This window comes from Podarcis gaigeae (genome assembly GCF_964106915.1).
Source record: "Podarcis gaigeae genome assembly, chromosome: 3".
NCBI lineage: Eukaryota > Metazoa > Chordata > Lepidosauria > Squamata > Lacertidae > Podarcis > Podarcis gaigeae.
This window is the reverse complement of record NC_139680.1, coordinates 24,963,524-24,985,936: the sequence shown is the minus strand read 5'-3', so window position 1 is coordinate 24,985,936 and position 22,413 is coordinate 24,963,524. Positions and strand designations below refer to the sequence as shown.

General features: G+C 44.3%; 1 long non-coding RNA gene across 1 annotated transcript in view; it reads right to left on the bottom strand.

The window, feature by feature from the left end:
- Window positions 1–8,019, bottom strand: part of LOC310840856 — a 145,067-nt gene extending 137,048 nt beyond the window's left edge. The window contains exon 1 of the long non-coding RNA XR_014562212.1: window positions 7,866–8,019. This is a non-coding gene — a long non-coding RNA (uncharacterized lncRNA). The remainder of the gene's footprint in view (window positions 1–7,865) is intronic.
- Window positions 8,020–22,413: the final 14,394 nt, after the last annotated feature.

Here is a 22,413-nt window from a genome sequence, read left to right as displayed (position 1 = left end):
CCAGATATTGGGGTGGTGTGCCAATATCTAAGCATAGGTGTAAAAGATGCATTCAATTGAAGCTATACTCTCAGTGGAGCAGTAGGTCATTTTAGACTTAACATTCTCTTGAGGGGTTTCTTTAAATGGAAATCAGTCTTATTTCGCTGACATCAAATGATCTTACATGCCCCCATCTCTTGAGATGGTAATATGCATTACTTCAATTCCTTCAAAATGTGGCAATCCAACTCGGTTGTAAATAATACAGTGGTACCTTGGGTTAAGTACTTAAGTTGTTCCAGAGGTCCGTACTTAACCTGAAACTGTTCTTAACCTGAAGCACCACTTTAGCTAATGGGGCCTCCCACTGCTGCCATGCCGCCAGAGCACGATTTCTGTTCTCAACCTGAATCAAAGTTCTTAACCTGAAGTTAAGAACTTTCTGGGTTAGCAGAGTCTGTAACCTGAAGCATATGTAACCTAAGGTACCACTGTAATAATAATAATAATAATAATTTATACCCCACCCTTTCCGGTTCAGGAAACCGGGCTCAGGGCAGCTAACAACAAATTTAAAACAATTAAGTATTGATGTAACCAAAACAGCATAAAATACAGTATAAAATGTGAATAACAATAAATTCAGAATTAAAAAAACAATTTAGGGGGGAAATCCATCTAATAAACATTAGATGATCACCAGGGCTAGCTGGCTAAATTAGTCCTATTTGGGCCAGCGAGGAGACCAGGGGAGAATTACCTGTGGGATCCCAGAGTGGGTAATCTTCATAAAAAGGGGACAGGAAAAGAAGGAAGGGGAATAAAAGATCAGGCTAAGTTCAATTTGAAAGCCAGGTGGAATAGCTCTGTCTTACAGGCCCTGTGGAAGGAAGTTAAATCCTGCAGGGCCCTGGTCTCATGGGCAGAGCATTCCACCAGGTCGGAGCCATCACTGAGAAGGCCCTGGCCCTGGTGGAGGATAATCTAATACGATGGGCTTCTGCTCATTCTGATGGATGGTCCTGGACTTTGGCTCCAACATCCCACTTGCATAACACTGCTGCACTGTGTACTTTAGTTATTGTAAGTTCGGTAAAGATGAATTTAGAGGTTTCGCTGAAAACGGATGAGTTGCCATATTGCATTTTAAAATGCTTCTGTTTGCTGTGAGTAGCACTGAGGACATAGAAAAGGGGACGGGAAATTATGAGCACCAATGAATCACGTTTTATTGAGTCAGATTTACTAATAGTGAGATCATAAAAAGAGACAAATAACAGTCCCTGAGTTTCATCAGGGAAGGAAGTCAAAAGACAGAGTGGAATGTAATCTCCCGAGACAACGCTGCAGAGAGTCTGATAAATAGAAACAGGACATCTTCAAAGGCATATGAATGGATCCCAAGAGTGAGGTCTGTGCAACACAGCAACAAATCTTTCAGGAGGGGGGGAAAAGGTCTATGGCAGCATATAATGGAGGAAGTGGGAAATCTAATGACATCGAGATATTAAAAAAAAAACCACACACCAAAAGAATGAGAACAAGATTAATCTGTAATTAAAAAAATAATAATTAATGTCTAATTATTTATAGCATTTTTGTCCTACTCTTCAGCAAAAATATAAAAAAAGGCCTCCTGGAACAGGTTACAAAGATCTGTAGCAAGACATCGCCTTTGCTTAGTTTTAGGAATATGAAATGGCACACCCTCCAACGTTTCTCTGATGAAAACAGGGACATCCTAAAGAAAAGCAGGACATTCTGGGACTTCCCACTAAAGCACAGCCTGGTAGAAATAAACTGAGCTATGGAATATTAATCACCCTTCCAGTTTCCTGGAAGAATATTTCTTTCATCTCTTATGAGCAGTGACTTTTTGAGGCCAAGCATTGTAACCAGTATATTCAGTTTTTGAATACCGCTTACTTGAGGCATGCTGGCGGCTCCATCCTTACAAGGAAACATCAGATAAGACACGTTCTGCATAAAGTTTTAAAAAGCTGTAGATGAGCTGACTTAATGAAACAAATGCTTTGATGATTTAATGACTCAAAAACCTCCTTCATTTGAGTTTTTTAAGCAGGGGTGGTATGGCCACCAGTCAAGGATGTTTTAGTTAAGTTTCCTGTATTTCAGGGGGTGGGACTAGATGACCCCCGGGGTTTGGTCCAACTCTGCAAATCTATGATTGTATGAAAGCATCAAAAGAATGAGGGAGGCTTCCCCCAACAAACTCAGCCGGGGAATCCAAAGAGTTTCTTCATGGCTGCGAGTTAACTCATCATGACTTCCTTGCAACCCCTGATGAAGGCCTTGGCAAAGACAGCATCCTGGTGTCACTAGCAGAAATGTTTATAGATGCTTCAGGCTCTGGTCAAGAGATTCAACAAGCCATTTAGCAAGAGCTCTTTCCAACATTTTGCAGGAGCAAATCTGGTTTTGCTAAAAGAGAGCTGCAGCTCTTTATATTTCTGTGATACAGGCGTATTCTCATACACATCTGTTTTTCACAAATGTGCTTCAGAAAGTTTGCTGTAGATGCCCAGGCACCACAATATTGATAAGCTGGGACGTGTGCAGAGGAGGGAAGCCAAGATGACCAAGGGTCTGGAAACCAAGTGTGGCGTTTGCCCTCCTAGGTGTGTGACATTTTACTGGGTCATAAGGAAAGGGTTAACTAAGTGTAAAATGATTAACCAATAGGAACCCAAGGGGAAGAGTTAGAGTTAGGGTGTTTGAGAAGTCAGTCTGGAGTTAGAGAAGAGACAGCGAGGATAAGTCTGTGAGTTGGGCTAGTCTGATGTGAGAGAGTGAGAGAATCTGTTAAGAGGAGTCAGTCAAACAGTTGAGATAATCAGTCAGAAGGTATTAGGAAGGTATAGGCCGGTAAAGAAACTAAAGTTAAGATGCTGACAGGAATATTATCTGAGAAACCATAAACTTGTTAATGCTTATAAAATAAACTTGTTTATTTGATTCAGTTTTAACAACTGTCTGTACTCAGTGTTTTACCCGAGAGTAACGGGTTGGTGGCAGCAGGGAAGTGAGCACAGTGGTGGCACAGGGATCAATAGACCGTTAAACGTCCAGGGACCCTGTGTGATCGCCACACCAAGCCTTATGAGGAATGGTTGAGGGAACTGGCTATGTTTAGCCTGATAAAGAAAAGAGTGGGAGGGGATATGATAGCCATCTTCAAATCTCTCAAGGGCTGTCACATGGAGGATGGAGCAAGGTTATTTTCTCCTGCTCCAGAGGGTAGGACCCATACCAATGGCCTCAAGTTACAAGAAAGGAAATTCCGACTAAACATCAGAAAGAACTTCCTGACAGTAAGAACTGTTTGACAGTGGAACAGTCTCCCTCAGGAGATTGTGGACTCTCCTTCCTTGGAGGTTTTTAAGCAGAAGTTGGATGGTCATCTATCATGTATGATCTAGTTGAGGTTCCTGCCCTGCAGCAGATTGGGCGAGATAATCTTCCCATGCTGCAATGCTGTCACTCTGTGATTCTATGTAAAATACTTTATGCTTATCCTAATAATAATAATAATAATAATAATAATAATAAATTATTTATACCCCGCCCTCCCTGGCCAAGACCAGGCTCAGGGCAGCTAACACTGAATAGAAATACAGTAAAAACATTTAAAAAACCAAAACCAAACAAACAATTTATTAAAATATGTTAGAATGTAGCTTAAAATGCAGCCTCGTTTTAGTGGTAGCCCATAGATCAAAGTCATAAGGGGAGAAAACGGCAAATATTCACTGGGGCCAACTATCCATGCTGTGGCAGCAAAAAGAGCCAAGGAAAAATTTATATACAAAATCCCACATAAGAGGATGCAATGTGTGAAGTGGCCATAAAAGAGTCCTGTTAGTTCATCAGATGAGGCAAACCCTATGCTAGGATGAGCACTGTCTTCTGCTTGGAAGTGCAAAGGCCTGTCTGATCCAAGTCGAGGTTAAAAATAAAGAACCATCAGAAGGGAGATCAAGAGTCTTGAAGTTGTCTGCCAACAGTTAGCTGCACCTCAATAACAGACCAAACAGGCACAATCTGCTCTTCTCTGGACAAATACACTGTCTTTCTGTTTAAAGTATAGCAGTTATTTCTAGATTTGCATCAACGCATATAAATCAGTGCATGCAAATCTTATGGCAATATGCCCTCTCTTTTTGGATGGTGCACAAATCGTAACCTTACAATTGAGGCAGTTATGCTAGAGATATGGACAATCCAGTCTCCAGCAAGACACACACACAAGATCTAGCCCAAAAAGACTCACATTTGTGTGAATTGCAAATAGAGGAATCAGCAATCATCCACCAAGACTCCTGGGAGAGAATTTTCTTGGCCATCTAATGCAAAACTCTCCTGCCACCTCAAACGTCTTTAATTGTTTCAAACACTGAGGCCCAGAGGGAAGTGAACAGATTGAGAAAGTGACCTATAAATAGTTTAAAATGATGACTGGGTTATGGCAAGACCAAAGCACAACTGCTTATTTAATTTCTGGAGCCAAGGTGATGACATGTAAAATATAAGCAAGAAATATAAATTAGCCCAAGGCTATAATTTTAATGAAACCAGTGCTCTTTTGCTGACATTTCCAAAATCTACATGCACATTACAATTGGGGAAAGGATGAAAATTTTGCCCCTGAAGTGCTAGGCTGTATTTTTGACATATGATAGCTATCTGCTGTGACTATCAAATAGTCCAATTCCTGATGCATGAAACAAACACAGTCATGTGGCATAGGTTGGCACTAAAGTAAGTATACCAGTGATCTTGCCAAGTTCTATGATTCTATTATCAGTTAAATCTGTAGTGTCAGTGCCTTCACTTAAATTTCAGATTATTCATTTCAGATTATTCAGTGCATGTGTTGTTTCAGCCCTTTTTCCAATAGTGATTGATTCTTTGTGATAAAATAAAAACATACAAAATACACCACAAGTTAAAATAAGACGCGGGTGAATTGGTAATCACAACTCGTCCTATTCATCTTGACTCAACAAAGTCTAGAAATGCTGATGTTCTCTGCTAGACAGCTCCGTCCCGCAACAGTGCAAAGCATTATTTAGGAAGCACATCTATGTCTAATCTACCTGCTTGTGTATGCATACAATAAAGAACAGCAAGTGGTATAACTTCCCATGCATTAAAAAAAAATTAATCACATATTCTACCAGTGGTTTAGCTTGTACAGACTAGACTCTTCCAGTCAATAGGAGGCAGTTTGTATTAAGCAATTCAAAATAATTGGCAGAACATTTCAAAAGAATTACGGTGTGCCTCGGGTCGCGGTGCTGTGGGTTGCTTATTCTTTCTCTCTCAACCCACCTGAAAAGTGCAATCACATTTCAGAAATGTCTTCCTAGGTTGCCAGCAGCTGTGGAGACATTAAAACGGTAGCCTTACTTATGCCTTGAGCAACTGATAAAAAGATATAAACTCACAAAGCCAAGTTCCCTGTTTCAAAATCATAACAAGATGCCTTCTTTGAGATATCTAGGTTTCCTTAGGTGCACCTGCCTGGGACATTGGCAGGTCTGGAAGCCTCCCTTGCACTATATCAAATGCCCATGAGTCGTATGTTGTCTTCTGTTGTTTCTGGGAAGCCCTGCCCAAGCCCTGAACCTGGGAGGTGGTGTGGTAGCTCCAGTCTACACACAGAGTTCACCTGTGTTGATGAGAAAGCTTGATGTTCCTATTTGGGGAAGGGCCCTAGCTCAGGGGTGAAGAATCTGCTGTGCCTGCAGATTGTCCCAAATCCAATCTCAAGTATCTCTAGATCATTCTGGGAAAGATCTCCTTCTGAAACCTAACTGCAAGTTAGTGTGGACAATTTAGGGGGGGGGGGACTGCAGCATATTGTTTACCTTTAAACAGAAATACTCTCTCCGTAAATTTGCACGGAAGGAGGGATATTCTGCAACTCCTAGACTGGCTGATGGGGGAAGCAAATGTCCAAAGGGTACCTGTTGAGGGTTGGCATTCTCTTTCCCACAACTGCCTCCTTCAACTTGAATAGAGGGTAAACAAAAATGTCTGAGCACAACAGGAAAGGCTTTAATTCAGTAGTTTTCAACCAGTGTGCCATGGCACCCTGGGGTGCCTTGAAGAAGAAGAGTTTGGATTTGATATCCCACTTTATCACTACCGGAAGGAGTCTCAAAGTGGTTAACATTCTCCTTTCCCTTCCTCCCCCACAGCAAACACTCTGTGAGGTGAGTGGGGCTGAGAGACTTCAGAGAAGTGTGACTAGCCCAAGGTCACCCAGCGGCTGCATGTGGAGGAGTGGGGAATCAAACCCGGTTCACCAGATTACAAGTCTACCGCTCTTAACCACTACACCACACTGGCTCTGAATGATGGTCAGGGGTGCCACAGGAAACACTGGTCTCTACCCCTCTTTCCTTCCCTCCCTCTTCTGATGCCCTCTCATGTCTCTGGCTCCCAAAGACTTGAACAGCTGTTTGTTGCAGCAGCCCTGGCTACAAGCTCCCCAGGCAAATTGTATGTTTGGGGCTGGTCAGGGGATACTGGTTGCCAGGAGCTGAGGCAGCCTTGGAGTAAGCAAGCAAGTGGGTGAGGGAGCCAGGCCAACTAGTCTACCAGGACTCCCAAGGAGAGGGGAGAGGAGAGGAAGCTGAGAGTATACTCCACAAGAGAGGGTGTTCAAAAAAGGGTGAGAGACTGTCAGCTCTGCAAGCAAGGGGTGACATAACTGGGCTTCTGAGCCCCACAGGGGTGCTGCAGAAAGGATGTAATTGTTCAAGGGAGCTGCGGACCGAAAAGGGTTGAAAACCTCTACTTTAAGTGGTTTTTCAAATGCCCCATTAGCATCCAAAAGTAGTACTGATAGTGTGACCCAGGGAAGGCATTGAATGAGTGGCTGGAGATATCTGTGAAGTGAAAGACTGCAGGCCTGATGTCAGGGACAAAACAATCTGGAGCAGGGAAGAAAGCCTCGCCACCCAAGACCAGGAGCCAGTGTGGTGTAGTGGTTAAGAGCAGTAGACTTGCAATCTGGTGAACCGGGTTCGCGTCTCTGCTCCTCCACATGCAGCTGCTGGGTGACCTTGGGCCAGTCACACTTCTCTGAAGTCTCTCAGCCCCACTCAGCACACAGAGTGTTTGTTGTGGGGGAGGAAGGGAAAGAAGAATGTCAGCCACTTTGAGACTCCTTCGGGTAGTGATAAAGCGGGATATCAAATCCAAAGACCCTACATTGCAAGGGGTTGGGCTGGATGACCCTCAGGATAAGGTTACCAGACGTCCCCATTTCCCGGGGACAGTCCCCGGATTTACAAATCAGTCCCCTGACAAAATCCTTTGAAGTTGAAAAGTGTCCCCAGATTCGTTGAAATTTTTTTGGTAACCTTACCTCAGGGTCCCTTCCAAGACTACAACTACCTTATATGAGTCAATGAAACAGGAAGCCCACAGTGCCACCATCGCCAAAGACCCTTGATGGGGTGGGCATTTCCCTTCACCCACCCAGTTTCAAGGCTGCAGACTCTTTTCTTTCCTATGCACATCAGCGGACACAGGCTCTTATTTCACTTGCAGAGAGGTCAACGGCTGCTACTCTCGAAATGAATGCTATTCATAAGGCATTATTCAAAATCCTCACTATACTGTAACTGGTGAGGTTTTGGATGCCATTTAAAGCGTAATAAAAAGGTAAAGGGACCCCTGACCATTAGGTTTAGTCGTGACCGACTCTGGGGTTGCGGCGCTCATCTCGCTTTATTGGCCGAGGGAGCCGGCGTACAGCTTCCGGGTCATGTGGCCAGCATGACTAAGCCGCTTCTGGCGAACCAGAGCAGCGCACGGAAATGCCGTTTACCTTCCCGCCGGAGTGGTACCTATTTATCTACTTGCACTTTGACGTGCTTTCGAACTGCTAGGTTGGCAGGAGCAGGGACCGAGCAACGGGAGCTCATCCCGTCACGGGGATTCGAACCGCCGACCTTCTGATCGGCAAGTCCTAGGCTCTGTGGTTTAACCCACAGCACCACCCGAGTCCCTTTATAGCGTAATACGTGTTGGCTATCTCCTGACCTCTGCTCTCTTCTCCCAATATGCTTCAGTTATAACCCTTAGTGTGTTTAGTGTTTTCAGCGTGCTTGCTGATAAGCAGAGTATTTGCAGGGGGGGGGCAGGCCTTTCCCCTGCTGTTTCAATTAAATAAAAAAGGACTGTAGCACCTTTACTCATTCACTCCCCCCCCCTTTAATACATTGTGAAGGTCAAAACATTAAAGTGTTGTTCTGTCAGTGGTTTGAAAATGCTAAGTTTCTCCTTTAAATCCTCATCACTGCCAAAGTTTGATCAAACATTGCTGGAATTAGCATGTTCCTTGCGCTTCTTTTAGAAGTCAAAAACTTGAGGAGATAAAAAGGAAAGCACCCTCATCCATTTTAATGCTGCAATTTAAATAGGTCATTGCTACACCTGAGGCGGCCCGGTGGGTCTCTTGGTGGAGCGAGGAGATTGGTGCACAAAATGTATTGTCACACACACACACACACACACACACACACACACTATCGGAAGCCAGTCTGTTCTGTCAAGAAAAAAGATTTGATACGGTTTGTGTTTTCCATCCTGCCAGAACCAATCAGGATCATATAGTAGGATTCACACCAATACTGTAATGCTTTCTTGCTGGATTTCTTTCTACTTAGATGACTCTTGGCCATGGGTAGGCAAACTAAGGCCCAGGGCCCGGATCCGGCCCAATCGCCTTCTCAATCTGGCCCTTGGATGGTCCAGGAATCAGCGTGTTTTTACATGAGTAGAATATGTCCTTTTATTTAACATGCATCTCTGGGTTATTTGTGGGGCAAAGGAATTGGTTCATATATATTTTTCAAAATATAGTCCGGCCCCCCACAAGGTCTGAGGGACAGTGGACCGGCCCCCTGCTGAAAAGGTTTGCTCACCCCTGTTCTATGTCCTCTTCTGATTATCTTCAACTTTCATACAGATTGCTCTCATTCCCTTCATTTTGACTCAGTCCATCGAGTGAATATCCAGGCAAATAATTAGGGGTGTCATAAAAGTGCAGCAAATTCTTAATTATTGTGGTTGTGGTGGTATCACTGCCAGGGAGGTATAGCATTTCCTTTCTCAGGTGCCAGAAGAACTTCACTGACTTTGGGTACTACACACCTTGACTTGGAACTGCCTACTAGACAAATATGTGTCACGTCCCCCACTGTGTGTATGAGTGTATATAATCTCCCATAAAATGCCCCAAATCTGTCCATTTAACCCTTCCGCCCCATCTGTCCTTTTTTTTAAAAAAAAAGACACAATAGTTTGTAATATATAAAACAGAATATATGCCTAGGACCCTCATACCTACGGAACGCCTCTCCTGATATGCCCCACAGAGGACCTTACGGTCCACAAATAATAACATTTTGGAGGTCCTGAGCCTCAAGGAGATTAGACTGGCCTCGACCAGGGCCGAGGCCTCTTCGGCCATGGCCCCAGCCTGGTGGAGCACTGTCTCACAAGAGACCAGGGCCCTGTGGAATCTGACATCTTTCCGCAGGGCCTGCAAGACGGACCTGTTCCGCCAGGCCTTTGGTTGGGGTTCAGTCTGACCCCCTCTCCCCTTTCATAAGATCTTGCATGAAAGTGGCCTCCCAATTTTTATCGCAGGCTCATTTAAGTTCAGCACAAACAGTTGGGCTTGGTGAGCATTTAAGGTCCCCAGCCCTAATATGCGGGTTGCCATCCGATTAGATTTTATTCTGATCCTGATCTGATTTTAGGATGTATTTTAACTAATTGCCTGATTTTATGTTAATGTGTTATACATTTGATGTTAGCCTCTCTGAGCCCAGTTTTGGCCGGGGAGGGCGGGGTATAAATTATTATTATTATTATTATTATTATTATTATTATTATTATTACTACTACCACTATTGGGAAGGTACAAACACACTGGCAGATGCATTGGGTTGTCTCCACCGGTGCATTTGTACAGTGCTGAATTCCTGCAGCGTGATTTCATTTCACAAGAAATGATACAGCCTTATAAGGGTATTATATGGTGGAGAAAAGTTATTCCCTTCTCTCTCTCTCTCTCTCTCTCTCTCTCTCTCTCTCTCTCTCTGCTTAAATGAAGGTCATGTGTGCAGGCTTCCAAACTGGGAACTGGGAACATAGCCTGGCTTAACCACTTTTGTTCCAGACATATTTTAATCCACGCTGTCAGCCTCAAGATAAGTGCCACGCGCTTGTAGGCTGGTCCTGTGCAATGGGGCTGCAGGAAACGGACTGTGAGGTTGCAATAGTAAGGGGTTCTTATCTAGGCAGAAGGAGGGCTAGCTCTGTCAATAATAGGCAATGTCCCAGAGTAGAAATATTCAATGGTACAAAAGTCAACAGCATCTCCTGTTTGGTTAATGGGTGGCAAACCCCAATGCAAAGTTTCCTAAAAGGGAATGGCAATGTGCCATGCATACTTATTACACAGCTACTTAATTCAGCTCCCCACAGTTCACTGATAAACAGCGCATCTTGGGTAGTTGCAGGAATTAGTGCCATTTAGGGAGGGCGAAAAAGCCATTTACCAGCCTAACACCATGTTTCAAACTACCTGCTTATTCCTGAGGAGTATTTGCATTACTGGCCAACAATGTGAGTCACTACTGTTCTAAACAATTAAATGGATCTATTGTTTTAGACTAGTTAAATAGAACACTGGCTGCCGGGCAGTCATGCTTAAGGTTTTAGTAAAGGTCTATAAATCTCTTAAAAACTCAGGGCAAGAGTACCTGAGAATTGCCTTATTCCCCCCACTCCATATAGGTAAAATGTAAGGTAAAGGACCCCTGGACGGTTAAGTCCAGTCAAAGGTAACTATAGGGTGCGGCGCTCACCTCGCTTTCAGGCCGAGGGAGCCAGCGTTTGTCCACAGACAGCTTTCTGGGTCATGTGGCCAGCATGACTAAGCCACTTCTGGCACAACAGAACACAGTGACGAGTGTCAGGGTGCACGGAAATGCCGTTTACCTTGCTGCCACAGCGGTATCTATTTGTCATATCCCAGTGCAGCAGTCACAATGGTATCTGAGGAAGTGCATCTTGTAGTCGTCATCTTACGTGGGGCCCTTGGGGACCCTGGTGAAGCCTTTAATCTAAGAGAATCTCTCTCACACACACACACACACACAGACACAGACAGAGAGAAAGAGAGAGAGAGAGAGAGAGGATGACATTCAATGTCTTGCTATGGCAAAGGTTCCATCTGCACAAGCATTGCAGCTTGCCACATGGAATTACAGGTACCTACCATTTCCTCCCCCTGTGTGCTGTTTGTGGGTTCTCTCTTAACTGCCCCACAACAGCCGGTTGTGGGGAGGGGGTAAAGCCCCATTGCCCAAGTGGAAGTCCTCGCTCAGGGCTTCTGCTGATGGGTCTCATCCACTGAACCCCTCCCACAGCCCTAAACTGAAATTAAGAACATGTGTCTGATAGTAATCCCTTTTGTGCATCAGTTAGATGGAGAGACTACATTTCAGTGGTGCGAGTGGAATTAAAGCAAATGACAGGCTGAGAAAACAAAAGTGCAAGCCGGCAAGAAGCAAGTTATCACTCCCCACAAAGACAGGGAGGGAGAGGATTGGGATGTAAAGGATCACAGAGGTCCTTTTCTTGCCATGTCCCACCATACTGTGGGATCTCAAAGAGGTTACACTTTTAACTCCAGCTTCTGTAATTCTAAAACAAGCAAGGGAAACAAACGCAAAATAGCCACCATGTTGCAGCAAAATGAAACATGATACACACCTCTCAAACAAGATGTCTTGAAGAGGAAGAATTTGGCCAAAAACAACTTGTGTGGCATTGCATCTTGAGTATGAGAGGCTGCCATGACTTTGCTTTTAACTGCTGCACCCAAACTATACAATGACAGATATTTTATTAATAATTGCATTTTATCCACCGGCAGCCTAGACTCAGGTCACGCTTAAAGTACCTTTCTTGACAAGTTAAGCATTGAACCCCTGTTACAATCATGAAACAAATGGTTTAAAGACATGCTGGGATAGACTCTTATGGACCGTACCTTTAAAATAAGAATGCACAAACTGACATGCTGGATTTAGGTTGCAAATTCCTCAGATCAGAGAGGACCTGCCTTTATTTGCTTAGAGAACTCTGCAAACATATAAATATCTAATACTTATAATCCTAATCAGGAGCAGGAGCTCTCTAAACAAATGTCCCTTCTCTTGAATGTGGAGAGCTAAGGCAAAGCTCCGTTACTGTAATTGCAAACCTCGAGGTTTGCCACACAAAACTTTGACACAGCTTTGGCGGGGATCTAACAAAGAACTCTAAATTGAGTTCTAAGCATTAGCAGTCAGCAGGGTGGAGGGGCAACACTCACCTGACCATGTTGCTGCTTCTTACTAGGAGGTAAAAAGGGGAGGCGGTGGTGAGGTGTGGTGAAAATGCCCTGGCAGAGCAATATGTAGAAAAGAAGAAGAAGAAGAAGAAGAAGAAGAAGAAGAAGAAGAAGAAGAAGAAGAGGAAGAAGAAGAAGGTGAACTTTGCACCCTGCTATTCAGAAGCTACTTTTAGATGTAGATAGGTATTGAAGGTTTAGCTTTTTCAAATGCCGCTTTTATAAATCTAGCATGGGCACACAGCTCCCCTGAAGTCGTAATTGGGTTTCCAGGCTTCAAAGCCTAAAGAGGCCCCACACTCCACATATATAAGTGGTTGCAGCCCCAGGCTGGCAATGTGATAAGTGTTGGTTTCTGCTTCCTTCACTGAGCAGCGAAGTGCTTGTCACAAGACAATGTTTACATTCCGCAGTCAAGTGCTGTTGGGTTTTCTCACGGGAAGGGAGACTGGATGTGACGTACACTGGTTTCCTGTTTTTCACTGTTCTTTGCAGTTCAGTGTTGATTCTCTCCGTGCTTTAGAGGAGAGAGGATGCCTTTCTCTGCTCCGGCAGAGGGAAAATGTTTTTCTGTAAATTACCAGCTTTGAAGTGTAAATAAAGTAATGTAGAGCATGTTGGCACGTACTTTTCATCATTCCGCTGTGCACTGGACACTGCTTATCTCCAACATTTGGTTATGGGCCCAGAAAAACGCAGTGTTTTGAGAATGGACTCCAGAAGTCGAATCGGAGTGCCGGCAAAGGATCGGAATGCAGAGGGACAGATCGGAACGGAATCTGCTCTGCGCGTCAAGATGATTGATGAGGTATGTGCTACAGCTCCGGGCAGCCTGCCAGCTTCTAATTAATGGCTTTGTGGCTGGACTTTGAACTTTTATAGCCGGTTTTGCCGTGGCACAGGCAAAAGGCTAGAAGGAAAAATTTTTCCTATGCTGGGGGAAATCGAAAGTAAAGCAGCTGCAGCAGTGACGCAGCATGAATTTAAGACAGCAGAGAGAACTTTCACTTTTGAACTTGCCTTTGGAATGCGGTTTGAAGCAGCTGCAGATAAGCAAAGCAGTTAAGCAGAAAGGCACAGGCTCACAGGCAGAGGCTGGAAATCGAAAGTACTTTTGAATTTGCTTTTGGATTGAAGCAGCTGTACACAGACACAGCTAGTATAAAGCAGCCTGATTTAAAGCAGCAAAGATGACGCTAAAGGCTAATGCCAAAGTCATGATGGCTAGCTGCAGAAGGCTGGCTGATGCAAGTGGGGAATTTGATGCCAATCAGCCAAATGCTCAACTCACAGTAGCCAGTGATACTGCCATGATTCAGAATGAAGCAGACCGCCAGGGTGATAGCTGCATGGGCAAGGGGGAGTCTTCACAGACGTCATCCCAGAGTGCAGTGGAACCACCAGATGGCGCCAAAGCTTTGAAGGCAGTGAAATGCTACACGTGTGGACGTCTAGGCCATATGAAGAGGGAATGCAAATATCCCAGGGCCAAGACAGAGCAGCGCAGCGAAAGCTCATCGCGTGGAAAAGGCCGAGGCAAAGGCAAAGGTCCAGTGTCCAGGACAACGCAGCACAAGGCAATGGTCTCACGCTTCACTCCAAAGGTTGCAGAGGTCCAGAAGACGTCTAGATCTTTCTTCGTTGTTGATTCGGCTGCAACGCACCACATGTGCAACGATAAGCGACTGTTCGTGTCTTTTACACCGCAGGAAGGTGCGATTCACCAGGCGGATGACCACACAATTCCCAGTAAAGGCTACGGAACTGTTGTTCTTCACAGTTTGGACTTATTGATACAGGATGTGCTTTATGTGCCAGATGCCAAGCATAATCTGCTCAGCGTTGGACAGCTGAATGAGCGGAAAATTGACGTTTCCTTTAAGAACAAAAGGTGCATCATCACAAAGAAAAATGATTATGTATTGCATGCTGAATATGTTGATCGTTTGTATGTTTTGTATTTTGATGATGTTGTGCAGGATGACACTTGTTGCATTGCAGGTTCTAACAAAAGTTTGCATGCAGAATGTATTCACGATTTTCATCGAAAATTTGGTCATTTGCATTTTGAGGCAGTATCTAAAATGCCTGCCTTGGTTGAAGGTATGACTATTAAACCCTGCAGGTACCACATGAAGTGCAAGGCATGCGCAGCAAACAAGGTAAAAATGGCTGCGAAAGGTAAGGTGTCTAGTAGGCAAGCTACAGAACCATACCAGGTTGTTCATGCTGATTTGGTTGGACCACTAGCGCCCTCTTTGGGTGGAAACAGGTACTTCATGGTTCTCATTGATGCATTTTCCAGGTATATTTATGTGTACAATCTCAAGCAGAAATCAGAGGCTTTTCCAAGGTTCAAGGAATTCTGTGCTTGGTTGGGAAATGTGCATGGTAAGAAGGTAAAGACTCTTTTCAGTGATCGCGGGGGAGAATTCACTTCTCAGCAGTTTGAAGCTTTTCTGACTGAGAAAGGAATTCAACACGATTTGTCTAGTCCTCGCTCGCCATGGCAGAATGGACTTGCGGAACGAGCAAATCAGACATTGCTTCAAGGGTTAAAAACCTTGCTGCATGATGCCAATCTTCCAGAGAGTTATTGGGCCGAAGCTCTCTCATGTTTCACTTACAGTTATAATCGCAGGTTATCTTCAGCGATTGGTTGTACCCCCTATGAGAAGATGTTTGGCAAGAAGCCATACATCAAACACATGAAAATTTTTGGTTCTGACATGTGGGTTCACTCACCACAAAACTCCAAGTTAGACAAGCGTGGATTGCATGGTATCTTTCTAGGTTATCAGAAAGGGTCTTACAGAATAATGATGACTGACTCTAAGACAATTAAGCTCACAAGAAGTGTTGAGTACAATGCCAAGTGGGGGGAGAATGTGGGAATTTTCCAATGTTATCCTGATGACAGTGATGAGACTGAGGATAGTCAAAAGCAACCACAACAACCCACACCCACTGATGAAGGTTCTGATTCTGAGTCTGAAACTGAATCGGGTGATTCAGAGGATTTCAAGAGTGCGAAAGCCTCTATGCGACCCTCTGAAAGCTCTGATCAAGAATTGGAGGAACCATTGTTCACAATAGGTCACTTTTCTCCTAAGAAGGAAGAGGAAAGTGTTGAGGACTTAAGGCTAATTCGTAGGTCACAGAGAGCGACAAAAGGCAGACCTCCAAAGAGATTTGCTGATGAGTTTGCTAAGATAGCAGTAACAGCTGTTAAAAGCTCCAAGAAGGTATTTGAACCTTCAAGTTTCCAAGAAATCCAGGATTTGGATTCAAAGGAAGCTGAGCCATGGTTAAATGCCATGAAGGCTGAGCTTGATTTCTTGGAAAGGAACAAAACATGGGACCTTGTTCCAGTAGTTCCAGGAATGAAACTGCTTGGAAGCAAATGGGTCTTCAAAGCGAAGACAGATCAAAATGGCAAGATAGTCAGACACAAAGCCAGATTGGTAGCCAGAGGTTTTGCACAGGTACCAGGTGAAGACTATCACGAGACCTACTCACCCACAGTGAGGTATGAGAGCATTAGGCTTATGCTCAAGCTAGCTGCAGAGGAGAATCTACACATTAGTCACCATGATGTGAATACAGCTTTTCTGTACGGATCTCTAGATGAGTCACTTTATATGCTTCCACCTGATGGCGTACAGGTAAAACAGGGATTTGTTTGTGCTCTGAAGAAGTCCCTTTATGGTCTCAAACAAAGTGCACGGTGTTGGCACACAAAACTCACTGAAGTATTGTTTTCTCTAGGTTTTAAGCAAGGGAAAGCTGATCCATGTGTATTTGTCAAAGAGGAGGGGCAAAAGAAACTGTATTGTTTGTTTTATGTTGATGATCTTTTATTCTTTTGGAAGGATGTCACAATGTACAATAATGCCCTAGCTCAATTGAAAGAGCACTTTGACATGAAAGATCTTGGTGAGGTAAACAACTACCTATCTCTGGAAATAGAGAGAGATCAAGATGGTAACATTCTAATACACCAGTCACGTAAAATTGCTGATGTGTTAAGCAAACTAAACCTGATGGATGCTAACCCTGTAGACACACCAATGACAACAGGTTATCAGGTAGATGACACTGGAGAAGCATTTTCTGATACTACACTGTACAGAAGTGTGCTAGGCAAGCTAAACTTCATTGCCAGATGTTCAAGACCAGACATTGCTGTTAGCTGTAATTTGCTAAACAGACAAGTCAACAATCCTACTGTTAAGGATTGGAAAGCTCTGAAACGCATAGCGCGGTATTTGAAAGGCACTATGCATTACAGACTGAGATTTAACAATCAGAAGTCTGGTGGTCTTGAGATATTTGCAGATGCAAGTTTTGGAAGTGACACTACAGACAGGAAAAGTACGTCTGGAGTTTGCTATAAGTACAATCAGGGTCTATTTGATTGGTCATGCAAGAAGCAAACAACAGTTAGCTTAAGTACTTGTGAAGCTGAACTGAATGCACTGTCTTATTCACTTAAGGATTGTGAATGGTTGTTACAATTGTGCAAAGACATGAAAATTCCTGTCAAATGTCCAATCCAGGTTTACCAGGACAACAAAGCATGTTTGGCTTTGCTGAATTCTGAAGGTTGTAAGCAAAGCACGAAGCACTTGCAATTAAAGTTGCAACATGCTAGGGAACGTATTCAAAAGGGACTCGTAACGGTGTCCTATATGCCAGGTAATGAAATTCCTGCTGATGTATTGTCCAAGATTGTATCAAGGGATCAACACTGTACCTATGTGCAGAAGTTGGGTTTGTACTGATATTGTACGAACACGCTGCCCAGTGATGTTCACAGAAAGGGGGAGGATGTTGGTTTCTGCTTCCTTCACTGAGCAGCGAAGTGCTTGTCACAAGACAATGTTTACATTCCGCAGTCAAGTGCTGTTGGGTTTTCTCACGGGAAGGGAGACTGGATGTGACGTACACTGGTTTCCTGTTTTTCACTGTTCTTTGCAGTTCAGTGTTGATTCTCTCCGTGCTTTAGAGGAGAGAGGATGCCTTTCTCTGCTCCGGCAGAGGGAAAATGTTTTTCTGTAAATTACCAGCTTTGAAGTGTAAATAAAGTAATGTAGAGCATGTTGGCACGTACTTTTCATCATTCCGCTGTGCACTGGACACTGCTTATCTCCAACAATAAGTGCCTTATTTATTTCATTCACATGGGAACTCACACCTTGCATTCTCCTGCTACCAAAATTAAAATGAAAGGTGATCCAGGGTAAACAGTGACTAATTAAAGAATCTGACGGGTATTCTGGGATCTCCCACAATTACAGGTTACACTCCCTCTCCTGCCTGCAAATGGGCATGCGAAGGCAGCAACACAAAATGGATTCTGGCTCTGTGCAATACTGTATACTTATCCCTTGCTAAGTGTGAAACAGAATTGCAGTTGCTGCAATTGTTTGGCTCAGTGAAGGCAGACAATATGTTAGAAGTAGTTGCAGAGGATCCTTCCCTCAGAGGGATTCTGGCTTGATAACTCACCATGCAGAAATGGGGACGGCATCAAAAAAACAGTGTTTCTGACACGAAACTGCACAAAACTAGCATACTCTTTTTGTGTGTAAATTTGGAAGTGATATGATAATGTTGGATTCTGGGAGCTTGCTAGGGCCAGCCACTGTATATTTCTCTTGCACACCCTTGAGTTTGTGGCACAGGACTCACACAAAACTTTGGCACAGGTTTGGAGGGGTAAAATAAAGTTGGGAGAGTTGGACAGAGGGAGCGGGGAGCTAACCTTGATTTGATGCATCAGTAAACGTTTGTGGGTGGTGGCATAAAATGCAGTGTTTGTGATGCAAAACAACACAATACTTGAAGGGATGACAGATTTGGCTGAACATAGCCAGTCAGATCACAGGTGGCTGGCAAGAAGGAGCCATGCATGGAGGGCCCCAATGTTCTGTTGCTTTGGGGAAATTAGTGTTTGGTCTGAGCATGTGTCTGTTTCCCTCCTGCTCAACTGTATACCTGCAAACAAATAGATATTGCAAAATTATTGTTAGCCTGTGAGAGGCTTCACTGGAACCACACACACTGCTGTTTAGGTTGTTTGGGGGGTTTCAGATTATGTGCCGTGCACAGTGCTGTATACAATGGCTCAAGGTCTTTATGAATTCAAGGAGCTCAGGGTTGTTTTGTTGTTGTTGTTTAGTCGTGTCCGACTCTTCGTGATCCCATGGACCAGAGCACGCCAGGCACTCCTGTCTTCCACTGCCTCCCGCAGTTTGGTCAAACACCAGAGGTGAAAGAACGTTCCTTCGCTTACTTTACATTTCCAACATTTGTTATCGGACAAATGGTATATTTTTACAAGTTTGACTGGGGTCATGTACCATCTGTATATCATTTTCATAACATTTTCTTTCAAAGCATTACATGCAGTGAAGTTCAGCCCAGTGGTCCACAACCTTTCCCAGTCCTCAAATATGATATTATACCCAATGTCCTGTGCCCACTTTATCATAACCGATTTTACCGTTTCATCTTGTGTGTTCCATTTTAACAGCAAGTTATACATTCTTGAAAGTACCTTAGTCTTAGGCTCTAACAATTCCATTTCCAGCTTCGATTTTTCCACCTGAAACCCTAACTTTTTGTCAAGTTTAAAAACTTCCTTGATCTGAGCATAGTGTAACCAATCTCGCACTTTATCTTTCATTTTCTCCATACTCTGCAGTTTCCAATTATCTCCATCTTTTTCTAGTATTTCCCAATACTTTGGCCAATTGGCCTCCGTACTGAGTCTTTTTCAGGCCTTAGCTTCCACTGGTGAAATCCACCTTGGACAGAGCTCATGGTATTAAGCCCCAAATGCTAAAACTTTTGAATTACCAGTTCTAGGCGTGTAAGAATGCAGCATCCTATTTTCCCAACAGTCAACCAGATGCCTGTGGAAAGCACACAAGCAGGACCTCCAAACATGGATTTTTGTGCTGTGTAGCACTGGCATTAGTGGAGACAGACTAGGTAGCCAGTTTCTTTCACCCGCGTTGCCAGTTCTGTACAGTGTCTCTAATCACAGAACACGGCCCATATCAAGGGCAATTGCTCACTGCTCTATGGACATCCATTAGTTCTCCAAGGAGCAATGCATCCCATTTTTATAGTTTGGTAATGGTTTTCTGATTTTGTCAGGCACTGTTGTCTGCAACTCAGACCAAGAAACTGCAACAAATCACCAGTGGAAACAGTTACAGAAACCTCCGACCTTCCCTTTCTCACTTGATCCATTTGTAACTGCCAGGCATAAGCCTTGACTGAAAATCAATGCCAGGATGTGTCCATAAGGACCAGAGTTGTGGACATCATTGACTTTGGGATAAGACTTTCCTTCAGTCAGGTTGCAAGCAGCCAGTTGTTTAAGTCTATGCATGAAAGCTCACCGGTTCTTAAAACATGAATGGGTTTTTCAAAAGCCTCTGTGTCAACAAAAGAATACGCAGTACAGTGGTACCTTGGGTTACATACGCTTCAGGTTACATACACTTCTGCTAACCCAGAAATAGTACCTCAGGTTAAGAACTTTGCTTCAGGATGAGAACAGAAATTGCATGGCAGGAGGCCCCATTAGCTAAAGTGGTACCTCAGGTTAAGAACAGTTTCAGGTTAAGAACGAACCTCTGGAACAAATTAAGTTCTTAACCCAAGGTACCACTGTAGACTGCTTTTACTGCTTTTACCATTAACAAGCCTTCTCTGTTGTAAATGGGCTGCAGATTGCAGCCATGAGCGCAGTCCACTTAATGAAGTGGATTTGTCCGACACAACCTTGTGCAGTTGTTCTTAGTAGATTTATTAAATAATGCCTGATGTGATATCCAGTGGTGGCTGTTGGAGGATGGAAGAGAATTAGTCAATGGAACTGGAAGGAAGGCAATTATTTGCAGTCCACTTCTCTTGTACAGTACACAGCTCTCCTTCTAAATCTGTTCCAGGGCATCCTCCAACCCCCCTGGAGCAGACTTCAGGACGGCACTGAAAGGGGTACAAGTGACTGCTTAAAATTGCTTCTGTTCTCTTTCTAACACATTCCTTTTGGTTCCTTCACCCGACTCCTCTCCTCCTTGCTGTTGGAGCAAAAATACACTCCGGCTTACTATAGATGGCAGGAAGACAGATTGGTCAAAGGCGGCAAAGTGCAAGTAGATAAATACCGTATTTTTCGCTCTATAGGATGCACCCGAACATAGGACGCACCTTATTTTAGAGGGGGAGAACAAAAAAATAGTACCTCTCTGCGCAGCGCCCTTTCATCGAAGCGGCAGGAGAAACAGAGCCCCTTCCATCTCTCCTCCCGCTTAGCTGAAGGGGCACTGTGCCTTAGCTGAAGGGGCACCTACCCTTCTGCGAAAGGAACGCTGAGCTCCGGAGGCTTCAGGCAGCTATCTTTGAAGCCTGGAGAGCGAGAGGGGTCGGTGCGCACCGACCCCTCTTGCTCTCCAGGCTTCAGCTGAGCTTCCCTCACCGCAGCCTTCCCACTGCTCCCAGAGCTTGTCGTGGCTGGCTAGGGAAGCCCGGGTTCCCCCCACCCAGCCCCAGGGACCACATATTCGCTCCATGAGACGCACAGACATTTCCGCTTAGATTTTAAGAGGGAAAAGGTGCGTCTTATGGAACAAAAAATACAGTAGGTACTGCTCCAGCGGGATGGTAAATGGCATTTCTGTGCGCTGCTCTGGTTCGCCAGAAGCTGCTTAGTCATGCTGGCCACATGACCCGGAAGCTGTATGCCGGCTCCCTCAGCCAATAAAGTGAGATGAGCGCTGCAACCCCAGAGTCAGCCACAACTGGATCTAATGGTCAGGGGTCCCTTTATCACATTGTAAGAGGAAACTAGTGTTTGAGGGGAAAGGCTACTGAGTTCTCCCTGCCCCCCGCCTCCTGCTTGCAATCTGTTAGTTTGTTTTATATGTAAGGTTCAGGGCTGGGCCAAAGACATTTTGGCACCTGAGGCGAACCACAAAAGGCGCCCCCTTCCCCTCCAGGGAAGAAGTGGGGAGCGAAGAGCGACACCAGGAACAAATGGGGAATAAAGATCTCCACTCTGATCTGCAGCTCCTGAGGAACCTGCTGCCTGAGGTGATTGCCTCATTTTGTCTCATGGGTGCCTTAGTAAGGTTTGTTTTTGCTTTTCTTTTGTTTTCGTATGTAGGAGAATTTACCTGCAGTCTAGAGTTGTATTGCCCAGATGCTGGTTTGCCACCTCAGGGGAGGCCTATGTGGCAAAGAGTTCTAGCAAGTTCCAAAATGACAGGCTGCCTCCTTTGCACGCCTTCATAATCTGAAGTAAACTAGCTCCAGGCTGTAATAAAAGACATATTGGGTTTTGGCTTCCCTTTAATTTAACATAATCACAAAGCTACAGTTGACTAATTTCAATTGCTTGACTCAACTGCCGCCCTTTTGCCATTCACTTAGGCTTTGCTCTTGGAAAAAGAATAACCAGATGCTGTAACTGCTTTATAAGCACACACACAAATGGCAGTCCTAGCAGCTTGTGCTGGCATGACCCACCAAAGTCGATTCATCTCCGTCAGCACAGGTGTGCTTTGGATCGAGGCAAATATATACTGTGAAAGGCAAAATCAAACAATTAAGCATTGTTCCTACTTGGCAATGGGATAGTGGATGTTTTTATAAGGAATGGAAGGGGACAATGCTTCCCCCCTCCGCTAAAGAGGTTAATTATGGGCCTGGGTATTTTCAACAGGCTCCCCTGTTAGACTATTTATATTGCTCCATCTGGTAGCTCAAAACTAGTGCTCTTGACACAGAGAAAAACAAGAAAACTGCACCATGGTAGCCAACTAGGAAGGAGAAAGAGGACTCAGCAGCTTAACACAACAGTTAATTGTTATATTCCTCTGATTTGTGAACAACACAATATGATACAATGGTTCAAGGGCATTTCTCCAAGTGGATACAGCATTGCAGCTTAACATCTTCCTGAT